Source organism: Mytilus californianus, unplaced genomic scaffold, assembly GCF_021869535.1.
Source record: "Mytilus californianus isolate M0D057914Y unplaced genomic scaffold, xbMytCali1.0.p SCAF_39, whole genome shotgun sequence".
NCBI lineage: Eukaryota > Metazoa > Mollusca > Bivalvia > Mytilida > Mytilidae > Mytilus > Mytilus californianus.
In genome coordinates, this window is record NW_026262689.1 from 99865 (window position 1) to 112286 (window position 12422).

The window sequence follows — 12422 nt, forward strand, 5'->3', positions numbered from 1 at the left end:
GAAAACTATGTAACATTGAAATAATAGAGTATTAAGGAGAAATTGAGTACACTTAACCACAACTGATTTGTAACATAACACCCAATTTACAATAACCTTGGCAAGTCTCACTACTAGCCTTGTTTGTAGTCTGCTCGACTACTTGATTGTCTATTATTGTCCTTTGTATCCCATTAAATTCTTTAGAAAACTATTTAGTAACGCTTCGAATACCAAATAATTAGTTTGTTTAGTGTTTAAAGCTCTTCGATTACTTGATTACTCTTTGTTGCCTAATCTAGTTTGCTAATGGATCACATGTAACTCAAAAGGCATGTTTGTTTCGCGTTGATTTTTTCGTTTGAATTGATTCACATTTTGTCACGTCGGGGCATTCTATAGCTGACTAAAACGGTATCGGGATTGCTAGTAAAGTTGAAGGTCTAACGATTACCTATAGTTGCAGTTAACAGCTTTATTTTGAATAGGTGTGTTGGGGGACGACTACTTTAGGGGGGGGGGGGGGCAACATTGTGAAAATTAAAAGTCTTGCGTGGTTGTAAAATAATTTTCATCCGACAAATACCATTTCTCCTTATTGTTATATACGACTTTGAATAATAATGCAACAAACTGAAATATAATATTTTATATATCGACCTTGGCATAAAGATATAAGTATACAACGGGCAAACGTATTCTTTTCACCAATATTGAGTTTTCATATGCCATGATCTGGTCAGCAAAGTAACACATTAACAAAATGAAAAACATGTGACTATGACAATATTAACAAGTAAGTTTATAAAAATCACATTATAATGGGTATATAACTTAAAATGTCACAGTCCAACGGGTGACCATATCTTGGGTGGCTTAGACTTGTCCTCTTGTGTGTCCTCGTCGGTACTACTGTTGTAAACATTGTCTGCGGGTGTGGAGTAAGAGATGTAAGGTGACTGTAGTGGTATAACTTGGAGATGCATTTGATTGAAATTGAAAGAAGGATTACGCGACATCGAAGTATTTGGATATATAGGATTATACGAAGGCTTCATGGATACTGTATACTGGTCAAATAAGTGCTGTGGTTGAGGTTGTTGTGGCACGTTAGCATAATTAACTGTAGGGTATTGCGGAATCATGTTATACGGAGTGGGATGGTGTTGAAGAACTGTTTGTTGAAATTGTTGATTCTGGTATGGCATATTGCTATACGTCTGCTAGACATTTTGATTTGGTTGAACAGAAGAACGTGCCTTTTCATTCACTATATAGTTTATATAGTTATAGTTTTACAATACACATCACAGTTCCAAATATATTTTGAATGAGCCTTTTATTTGTAATAATAGATACACTTTCCGCTTGCTTGGAAGGCAACTTCCGATAGGTTGTATAGGTATTTTGTCTGTATCTAACTAAATATGAGTATTTCGGAAAACAAACATATTTATTATTCTACACCCTTATGTTTAACAAAACAGTTAAATATATCTCATTCAAGACATTTAAAATTGAAACTGACACCTCATTATATTTGCCTTAATCTATGTATAGAAATCAAATATCAACTTTAAAAATTGGCTGTGCTTAAAGCTGATCGCTGTTTTTAATAGTTGACTGTTTGGTGTGACTGAATTTTTATTAGCTATGAATAATCATGCCCTGTAAATAAAGGCAACAGTAGTATACCGCTGTTCGAAACTCATAAATCGATAGAGATAAAAACAAATCCGGGTTACAAACTAAAACTGAGGGAAACGCATAAAATATAAGAGGAGAACAACGACACAACAAAAACACAACATTAAAATGTAACACACACACAGAAACGAACTATAATATAACAATGGCCATTTTTCTGACTTGGTACAGGTCATGTTATGAAAAAAATGGTGGGATGAACCTGATTTTGTGACATGCCAAACCTCCCGCTTTTATGGCAACGTCAAACACAACACCAAAACGACAACATCACATGACAGGACCACAATACAAATAAATGGGAGAACATATAGGACAAAGAAACACACGAATAATAGCTAGCAGAAGGTATTAGGCTTAAAATTCAACACTCCAGACGTGCGTCTCGTCCACACAAGACCAACCAGTGACGCTCAGATGAAAAAAAGTTTGAAAGCCAAAACAAGTACAAAGCTGAAGAGCACCGAGGACCAAAACTTCCAAAAAGTTGCGCCTAAAACGGCCAGGGTTTTCTGCCTGGGACAAGAACATCCTTATTAATTAGAATAATTTACATAAAACAACTTAATCCAACATATAAAAATACACAGCCGAGTTAGCCAAAGCCTCAACGCACAAAGTGACGTCACATTTGAAATTCTAAAAAAAACCACACAAAGTGACGTCACATTTGAATTTGTAAAAATATTTCCAAAAAATAAGATAGGATTAGGATTGATTCAAGATTAGATTTGTAATACTACCATTACATTTATTAATAACAATGAAAATTACAATACTTATTAATATCAAATTGTGGTAGTAATTAGATAATTAATTGTATTATCTAGCTATGTCGGTGTTTCTGTAACATTATAGACTGTTCTAATTATAAAGGCATTCTGTTCGTTTCTATTTAAAAACTATCTCTAAAATGACATCAAGCTTATGATTTGGTACGGCAGACGCGTGTTTCGTCTACACGAAAATCAAACCACTTTTTGGCCCCACAGGATACGAATTTATCTGTACCAGCAAATTTCAAAAATATAATGAGATCGACATATTACTAAAACTACGGTCGAGACTTTCTCAGTTGACATTAAATTTTTTTAGCTGTTCTGTTGTATTTTTTCTTCAAGTCTTAAATATTCAATCTGTATGAAAGAAGTCCCACTTCAACATTTGAATCTCTAAATTGTATTTGCTCTGAGATGTTTGCTATTCTTCACCTGCTTCATGCCATTTATATGCATGTTCTTGTAATCAATGCACAGTTAGTCGTTTCTCTGGTAGAAACAGTGAAATATTGCTTGTCACTTTGAACGAAACAATAATTTGATGTTTGCTCGTTATACTAGCAATTATTACATGTAGAAAGGCAAACATAACAAGCATAATAGCTTAATATAGATGCTGTCGAAATATTATCATTCAATTTATTTTTATCAACTCAATGTTTTCTCTCATATATTGTTTTAAAAAAAATTAATAGCAAAAATATTAAACTCAAAGGAAAATTCAAAACGGAAAGTCTATTATCAAATGGGAAAATGAAAAGCTCAAACACATCAAACGAATGGAAAATAACTGTCATATTCTTGACTTGGTACAGGCATTTCCTTACGCAGACAATGGTAGATTAAACCTGGTTTTATAACTACATGTAGCTAAACCTCTCTTTTGTATGAAATCGCATACAATTCCATTATATTAGTTACAATGTGAGAACAAAACAAACACACATAATAGGTGAAAATGTAAAATAGGGGTACAGCAGTCAACATTGTTTTATAAGAACTATACTTAGTTGTAAATGTCTCATCACTTAAATTGTGTGTTTTAAATTGCTTAGCTCACTAATGCAAAAAAATGGAGGCATATTTCGTAATCTTTCTATTGATATTTGTTTCACATTCATTACAAAGAATGTATTAAGATTTTAAACTTTACGTTTGAAAAGAATAACTTAACTAAGAATAAGCTTGATAAATTTATAATCTGTAGTCAGAATTTTTTTTCTGGTTAAGTCATTAGTTAGGGTCAATATAAAAATTAGGAGATGTTGTATAATTGTTAACGCAACAACTCTTCACCAGATACCAAATTACGTAAGAATTTATGGGTCAAGGAACGGTCTTCAACAATGATCAAAATCAATACCGCATAAGCTTTAAAAAGGCCCTAACAGACAAACATAGAACAATTCATACAAGAAAACAAACGGCCAGTTTTACTTACAACACAATGAACGAAAAACATGCAAATATAATATACAACAACAAACGATAACCACTGAATTACAGGGTCTCGACTTATGGGAAGAACAGTCAGTTCACTCTGAGTTTTCAAATGTGAAGATAACATTTCCAATAAATCACCGTGATTTCTTTTAGAAACAGTATCCACGAATAAATGATAAAGTCAATAACAGATGTATTGTCAATTTTAACACAACCAGATGAAATACATAAAATCCCCTGAGAGAATAGATCCTACATTTCCAGCAAAAAAACGTTATTTGTAATTAGCATTACATGCATAGACAGAAACATCAGGCAGGTTAGGGGTGGGTTGAGCCCTCACAAACATGTTAAACCCCGCCCCATTCTTTATGTGCCAGGCCCAAGTCAGGAGCCTGTAGTTAAGTGGTTGTCGTTGGTTCATGTCTGTTTGGTTTTGTTTTGTTTTTGTTATAAATTAGGCTGTTAGTTTTCTCAATTGAATTACGTCATATTTTTCATGTCGGAGCCTTTTATAGCCGACTATCGTTAATGGGTTTTTCTCATTGTTGAAGGCCGTACGGTTGCCTATAATTGCTCACATCTCCTACAATTGAACTTTGGTGGATTGGTGTTTCATTGGCCATCATACAACATCTCCTCATTTTTATATTTTCTGTAAAAGAATAAAGACCATTGGAGCTACTACCAGGCTAACATGTGAACAGATTAATAGTCGTTAAAATATCTCAAAGAAATACATAACATATAAATCATCTAGCTGCCAAGACAAGATTAAAAAAGATCTAATTGTCAGTACTTAAAAAAACTACTATTTGTATCGTTGCAAATCACTATGTTTCTCAGGAGTGATAAACCCCCATATGATATATACATATCTGCATTTATTTGTTTCTGTTAAGCAAGTTTACACTATACGTAATTCATGAACAGAGATGTGTCCTTCTGACAACCCGAAATCGACACCACAGAAGATGTATAGATACCATCACGAATCGGCGGCCCTATACTACATATCTGTGTCTTACCTTGCCAGCGGCAGGTGTTCGGTGTATTGGATCTATCGATACTACAAAAGTTGTCTTTTATGAATATTTATCTATTGTGTTCTATTGCCGATTGTGTTCTATTGCCGATTGTGTTCTATTGCCGATTGTGTTCTATTGCCGATTGTGACATTTTCACTGGATGTAGCTTCGCGTTGCAACTGATACATGCACATAAGGACACTTTACCGTTTCGACACATCCGGACTCCAAGCTTTTGAAGTTCATTGTTTCTCTCAGTTTTTATTGTTTACCTTGATTTGTGTCTTCTTTGTGGTTTCAAAAGTTTCGAACATTGGTAATCACATGTTGTCTTTTGTTATTCAAGGTATATCTTCTTATATCTATATAATGAGATTCTTTTAACTTAGTTCTGTAAAACCCAGTTTCCAATCAAATGTACAACTTGTACCATTGATACAAATTTGAGAAGATGTGGAATGATCGCCAATGAGACAGCTATACATCAGAGTTCAAATGAAGTGGATGTTAGAAACTATTGGCAACCGTAGTTCCTTCAAAAAGAGAAAAAACCTATACCGTGTAGTCGGCTATGGAACGCCCAAAAATAAAAAAATAATTTAAACAATTCAATAGAGAGAACTAACTGCCTAATTCATATAAAAAACAATTTATGAAAAATAAATATGACAGACATGAACTAAAGTGCAGCCAAACTTGCAAACAAAATCTGCGTATCTATGGAAGAATTTAGTAAAGGTTTTAAGTAATGTGTGGTAACGGAATACCTGACTTAATAATTTACTGTTAGCATATAGATTACGTTTATTGACATCCAAAACGTCACAACAGACACGAGCAGAGCGAATGAGTTGTGCAAATGAAATAATAATCCTTGTGCATAATACGATATTGTTTCAAACTCGTTACAAATAGCATGTAACTTACTAATTGAGACTTGACCCAGTGTGCATAATAGTTGATGTCTACCATTGTTTATATATATATAGATAAGAAAACGTGTGAAAGTAGAACAATGTTTATTTCGTTGGTTGCGGTTAATGCGATTGCCTCGAGACCTATGATATCTTGAGTTTTTTTTATCCCTTGTTTTAGTGTATATCTAAATCAGTTCATTTAACCTCACGTGGTTAATTCTTTTTCTGTTAGACAAAGCTTGGCTGAGGGTTTGTAGTGTTATATTTCTAAAGGAATAATTTTACTGTTCTATCCTTAATTACACACATTAATGAGTGAGAACACGATATTGAAAATATTCACTGTAGTTTTAAAGATATGTGGATGCATGTCCATAAAAAGGCGCCAAAATGACCAGCGATCCTAAAAGTTGAATTTTTCACAAAGATGTGGATTAAGGTACCTGCATCTAAAATTAATTAGTACACATTTTTAGGTATACAGTCAATGTATTCTAGTTAAAGTAAAAAAAAAACCAAGACAAACAGCAGCTTTACCTTGAGTATCTCACAAAGGAATTTCCTGCATGATTTCTACCTTTTCGAATTATTTTCTGATAAGGCTTGTGCTTTTCACAGTCTTTCAATTTCGTATCATTTCTAAATTTGTCTTGCAGGCACTAGTAGGCAAATGTGCTAATCATAGTTGTATAGAAGGATACAAATGTGCTTTGCAAGGAAGTGGTATTACATGTGAACTCGCGTGTAAGTATCAAATAACAGAGATACTTTACGTTGTGAACCAATAGTTGCTTTTGGACCTTCTTTAAAAAGGTTTTACTTTTAATTTTGATTTATTAGCTCGTACATCGTAATAACTGTTTAAAGAAATGTCACATAATCATTTGATATGGACAAAATATTAGAAAACATTTCTAAAGTAGTTGCTACACTACCTAGTTAAAATTGCCATGGTACTAAAAATATATTGTGGGGGATAGAAATATAAAATTCTTTAATCTGTTGCTTTTAAATCGAACGTATAATTTTTGAATTTTGAATGAAGCGTTAATACAAAAGAAAATAGTTTCAGAAATTTAAATCCACATCTCATCCTTTGTTTAATACATAAAATGATTAAACAATGTATAATGAAACATTGTTATATATTCTTAGATTGTATTGGAAGACCAAGTGTTGCCAATGCTTTACTGAATGAACCATTTGGACTTTCAAGAGACCTTGGAAACGGCATGATGTATAAGTGTGCAGACGGGCTAAAATTGAGTGGAAAACCTTTTGCTGTCTGTCGCAAAACAGGAATATGGAAATCTATGTTTATTTGTGGTAAGGCATTGAGATTTTTGACAATTGCGTCAGTTCAGTGTTCGTTGCAAAGATTGTCTAATTATTGACAAGACGAATAGAATCAATCAAACCGCTGTGTTTCTTAAATTTTACCCTAGGGTATTTTCTGACATTTTCCTGTCCTATCAATTCATAATATCATATTCTGTGTACATTTATTCTTCTTAATCAACTGAAAGTATTTAACACACTTACTTCTCTACATGTAGCTGATGGAACTTGGTTTTTCATAAATTTTATAAGTTGTGTTAGCCTCTGTGCGAACTTTTTTAAATGGGGGGGGGGGGGGGGGGGGGGGGGGGGAGGGGGAGAAGGGGGGAGTGAATGTGATAATAATCAATAACTCTTTAATAATTTTCCATTCATAGCAATGGTTATGTTATATTAATATCATTTTTTTATTTTGGTTATCAATCATAACATTGTCACTAAAGATAATATTTTGTGATGATGATTTACAAGATATTATCCAGATGATAATAACACACTAAATAGTTGATAGATAGCAAGATCATTCAAATTTGCGAATGAAATGAGATATTTCGGGATAGTTTGATCGTACTAAGTGAATGTGTGAACAAATAATTACTTTAACCAATATACAGATGAACAAATACATGAATATTTGATTTTTTTTACAACAACAAAAATAGAGAGCAGTATTATCAGCACTGTATGTCCTTTATTGAGTACACAAAGTTAACCTCGATCCTGAGTCATATGATTAACTTCCGACAGAAATATGAATCATGCAAGTACCTCGTATACCAAATAACTTGTCTATCTAATAATTATGAGATAGATATTCATAAGACAAAAACAATTGTTTTAAGCAGTCACTGAAAATTGGAAATCCGATCAAGGACATTGGACTCACGAATACTTAAGAACATGTTATGTAAGACATCTGTATATAGCATGTATAGCATCAAGTTCTTCTACTTACTACATATTAACCTGTATACAAAAACTGTATGCTGTTCACAGGTTGACACACCTTTTTTCACAAATCACTTAACAGGACCCCTTTTCTCTGTTACAACTTATGGTATGACGGTAAAACAAATATCGAATCAATTTCGCCAGGCATTACATTAAGAGTGCTTTTATGATAGATCTCCAAGCAATTTTAAATTTCTTTAAGCCAGCAACATATTCAAACCAGAACGAAACTTAAACTGTATCTGTAACTTATTTTGATATTATTTTTACAATTAGATAGAAGAGTAAAAGATTTAAAAAAAGTCAGATTTCTAGCAATTTCCAATTTCCAATGGACAAAACTTTGACAATAGTTACAAAACCAAACCCTATTTCAAACATGATCATTATCTGTCTATGATATCATTATATACCAAATATCAAGAAACAGTAGAATCGTTACAGAACAAAATGGACAAAATAGATTGAGGCTGGTAGATGAATAAAAAAAAATCCCATTTTGTCAACAGATATGAATGACAACAAATATATAATGCTACTTGAAAATGAGAGCATATTGGACAGAAATTCAGTTTTCAACCGCCCGTCTCCTACGGACTCATTAAGGAATAGTTGCATGGAATCTTAACGTGAAGAATGCCTGGCACTCTCTCCACACAAGTCTTTAGAGTTAATGTCCCCAATTTAACTGGATGTGACTGACTGCGAATGTCTACATCCCTCACATCCAAATCCTATCACCCCACTATGGTAAGGGTTTACTAACGGTCGTAAGAAGACCAAGGTATTACCATATTTCTGTTCCCGATTCAATCATATGGGTTAATAGGTATCAATATGTATGACTGCCTTAATAATAAAACTAATCATTTAACCACATTTATTTTATTATCTACAGATTCGGTCAACCATATCACATCTAAATCATATTACCCTAAAAAATATTTACCGTTATGGCCAAACATTTCATCCAACTTACAGATATGTTTTTTATCCACGGCGGTGACTGAAAATAAACATAGAGACCACTTTGGATGTTAACTAGCAAATGAAAGTAAATAGTAAACAAATGTTTTTTGTAGTATATACATATGTCTGACACAGAAAAACACTGAATATTCTAAATTAAAAGGACAAAAAAATATTAACAGATTTTGATTAAAACGTAAATGGTAAAACAAATTGTCAAATCCACAAGCATCTATGATATAGATGATATTGTTTGGTCATTAAAAAAAGTATTATCATTGATCCAAAAGGACGATCGCCAGATCGTTTCAAGCTGGATATATAATTGCATTTGTTTATATGTTCCCATCTTTAACAAAAGAGTACTACGATGCCACATGCTATAGGAAATCTTGGATCCAATAGGTCAACCTCCAGACCATTTCAAGCCAATTGTATGTTTGCATTGGTTTATATGTGCCGGTCATGGACGATACCACGTGTAATAGGAAATCGTAGATCCAATATGTCGATCTCCAGATCGTTTAAAGCTGGATATATAATTGCATTAATTTATATGCTCCTGTCTTGTATATTCAAAACTATCAACACACTTTGTATTTGACAAGTAAATACCTATGATGTGTAGAATATGATTCATGTATTCTGAGGGGAAAATTTGAATGATCTGATCTGTAATAAACATGATAAACTTGTTATAATTATGTAACTAGAAAGTCCATAAGGTTGATATGTTGTATAATATGGGGTTTTTTTCTCAGAAAAGTCATGTGAGAAAGGATGGATAAAATTCGGTGACCACTGTTATTACATCGGACCTGATGAAAAAACGTGGGACGATTCTAAGGTAAGTGGAATACGGCAGGCAGTGCTATAATAAAATGAGTAACAATATTTAATTGTAGGTAGCCGTAAGTGTTTAAGGAGGTTACAATCATACAATATAACGTTGATAAATAGATAAAACAATTTTATAGTATCTTACGAAATGATTTCTTTGAAATCAAACAGATTGATTATTGTAATGTTGTTACATACATATATACTACGTTTTAAATCGATGACTTATCAACAGGTCGATAACAGCACGTACAAATGGAGAAATTTCAAACTTGCAGTACTGGCATTTTTTTAATTTTTTTTAATTATGGGGTGTTACTACTCTTTTTATGTTGTCTTGACCAGTTTAAATAGTTTTATATAAATTATCAGAATTTCTTTCAACCCACGGCGAATTGAAAATTAGTTTTTTTAATAGATTATTTTTAATAACCAATTACCGATTTAATTCTGTTATTTTACACCTTAAGCATAAATTGCTTTCCTTTGGCTTTCTCCGACTTGTTCTCGACCGTACAAATGGACTGCTAGACATGCAAAGCATAATAAGGGGACATTGATTTATAGTTTTAAACATTTTTAATGACAAATATCTAATGATGTCAAAAAATATTGTTTAGCTTCACAAAATATTTAATGGAAAGAAAAGATTTGAAAAACTTATAGAGTTCACACATTATGCACTGAAACATTATCTTTTTCTGCTCCATCTTCATCATTAATGAAAATGTATGTTCCTCCTACAAACTCTTACAAATTAATTTCCAATTACAGAGTCAATTACGAAATTTGCAACTAAACTATTCATTTATTATGACCGAACGCAAAACTTACTATTAATCCATATGAAGTGAGCTCGTTCGATCAGGGCTGTGTATGTTATCACAATAAAATATAAAACAGTTCGGTTCAGTTCGGTTCCGATCATGCGAAAATAGGTTAGCTAATGTTATTTCATTGAAACCCTTATGTTCACTGCGGAAAGCGGAAAGCGGAACCTAAGTTATGAACCTTTAAATACGATGCCTCGTGGAGATAGTGCCACGCTATATGCACGTTAAGAACCCTTGTAACAAACCTTTGAGAGGTCCGTAGGTGGCCTGCTACGAGACAAAATATCTATCCCTATCAAATATACCCTCGTTTTCCAGTGGCAGTTTAAATATCCCCGACCTTCATCCCGGATGGCCTATATCACATGACCTACCTATTTAATGTTTTGTTAATTTGTTCCCATCCTGCACATGCATGAAATGTTTGCCACTGGACGTTAAGCAACCAACAATCAATCAATTTTGTCTCGTTGTCTCATTGACATTCATATCACGTCTCTAATTTGTATTGAATGATATCAAAATACCTTCAACTTATCAATTTTCCCTATATGTTTCTATAGCAATACACGCTTCTCCGGGGCAATAGAAATGACAAACAGCATTTGATATATTGTTCACTTATTCTCATCTTGAATATTCATGAAATATTTGGCACTTGATAAAGCTACGAGCATATTCAAACAGTTAGTGGCATCCGTACAATTAGTACAAATTTTTTCCCATTATCATAATATTTCAGCTACACGTGTTTTTGCTGTTTTATGGCCAGATTTGTTCGTTATAGGGATCAAGCTTTGTCTAACATATAGGGGTTTTCAAATAGAATTATACCTAGATATACAACGTTTTGATATATTTTTCATCTAAGTGTCTTCAATCTTATGATGCTGGTAACTTAAGTTACGTTTGCGTTTTCAACTACTGTTTTAGGAAGATCACCTGTGTACCACGAAAAAATAAAGCGCACATGCTAACGTTACTGTTGCAATAGAAATAAGCAAATACCACACATATTTGAATTGGGCTTTTTTTTAAGGCTGATTGCATACGGAAAGGTTCTTACTTGGTTAAAATAGAGGATGCATCTGAAAATCGCTGGCGGCAAACTGTAATGACTGGTGAGTTTATTGGATATTCTTATTTCCTTGAATCAGTCATCTGACAAAATGTGTCGTATTGATATATACGATTCGAGTAAAACCATTAGTTATATGCGATTCTAACCTTCCTTAGAAAATTTATCCCTTCCCGAACAGTCATCAAAAAATAGTACCGACCATAGAATTGATTTTAAGATCTAAGTTTTCTTTTTCAACGATTTCGATGTTTAAAGTTTTTCTCTTCTCCTTTTATTAAGATAATATTCCAAACCGTTCATATTTAAATCGTCAATAATTTAAAAAACAAAAATCCATTAATGAATAGTGATGGTATTATTTTTGTTCTTCTACATTATGTTATCTGTTGAGTTCACAGCCATATTCAATCCCGATACATTTGTATGTGTCTGTCCCAAGCCAGGAACCTTTTCTCCAGTGAATGCAGTTGATTATAGTCTGTAATTATTGATTTACTATTAATTAGGCTGTTGGTTTTCTCATTTTAATTTGATCACAGTAGGTCATCCCCTTGATT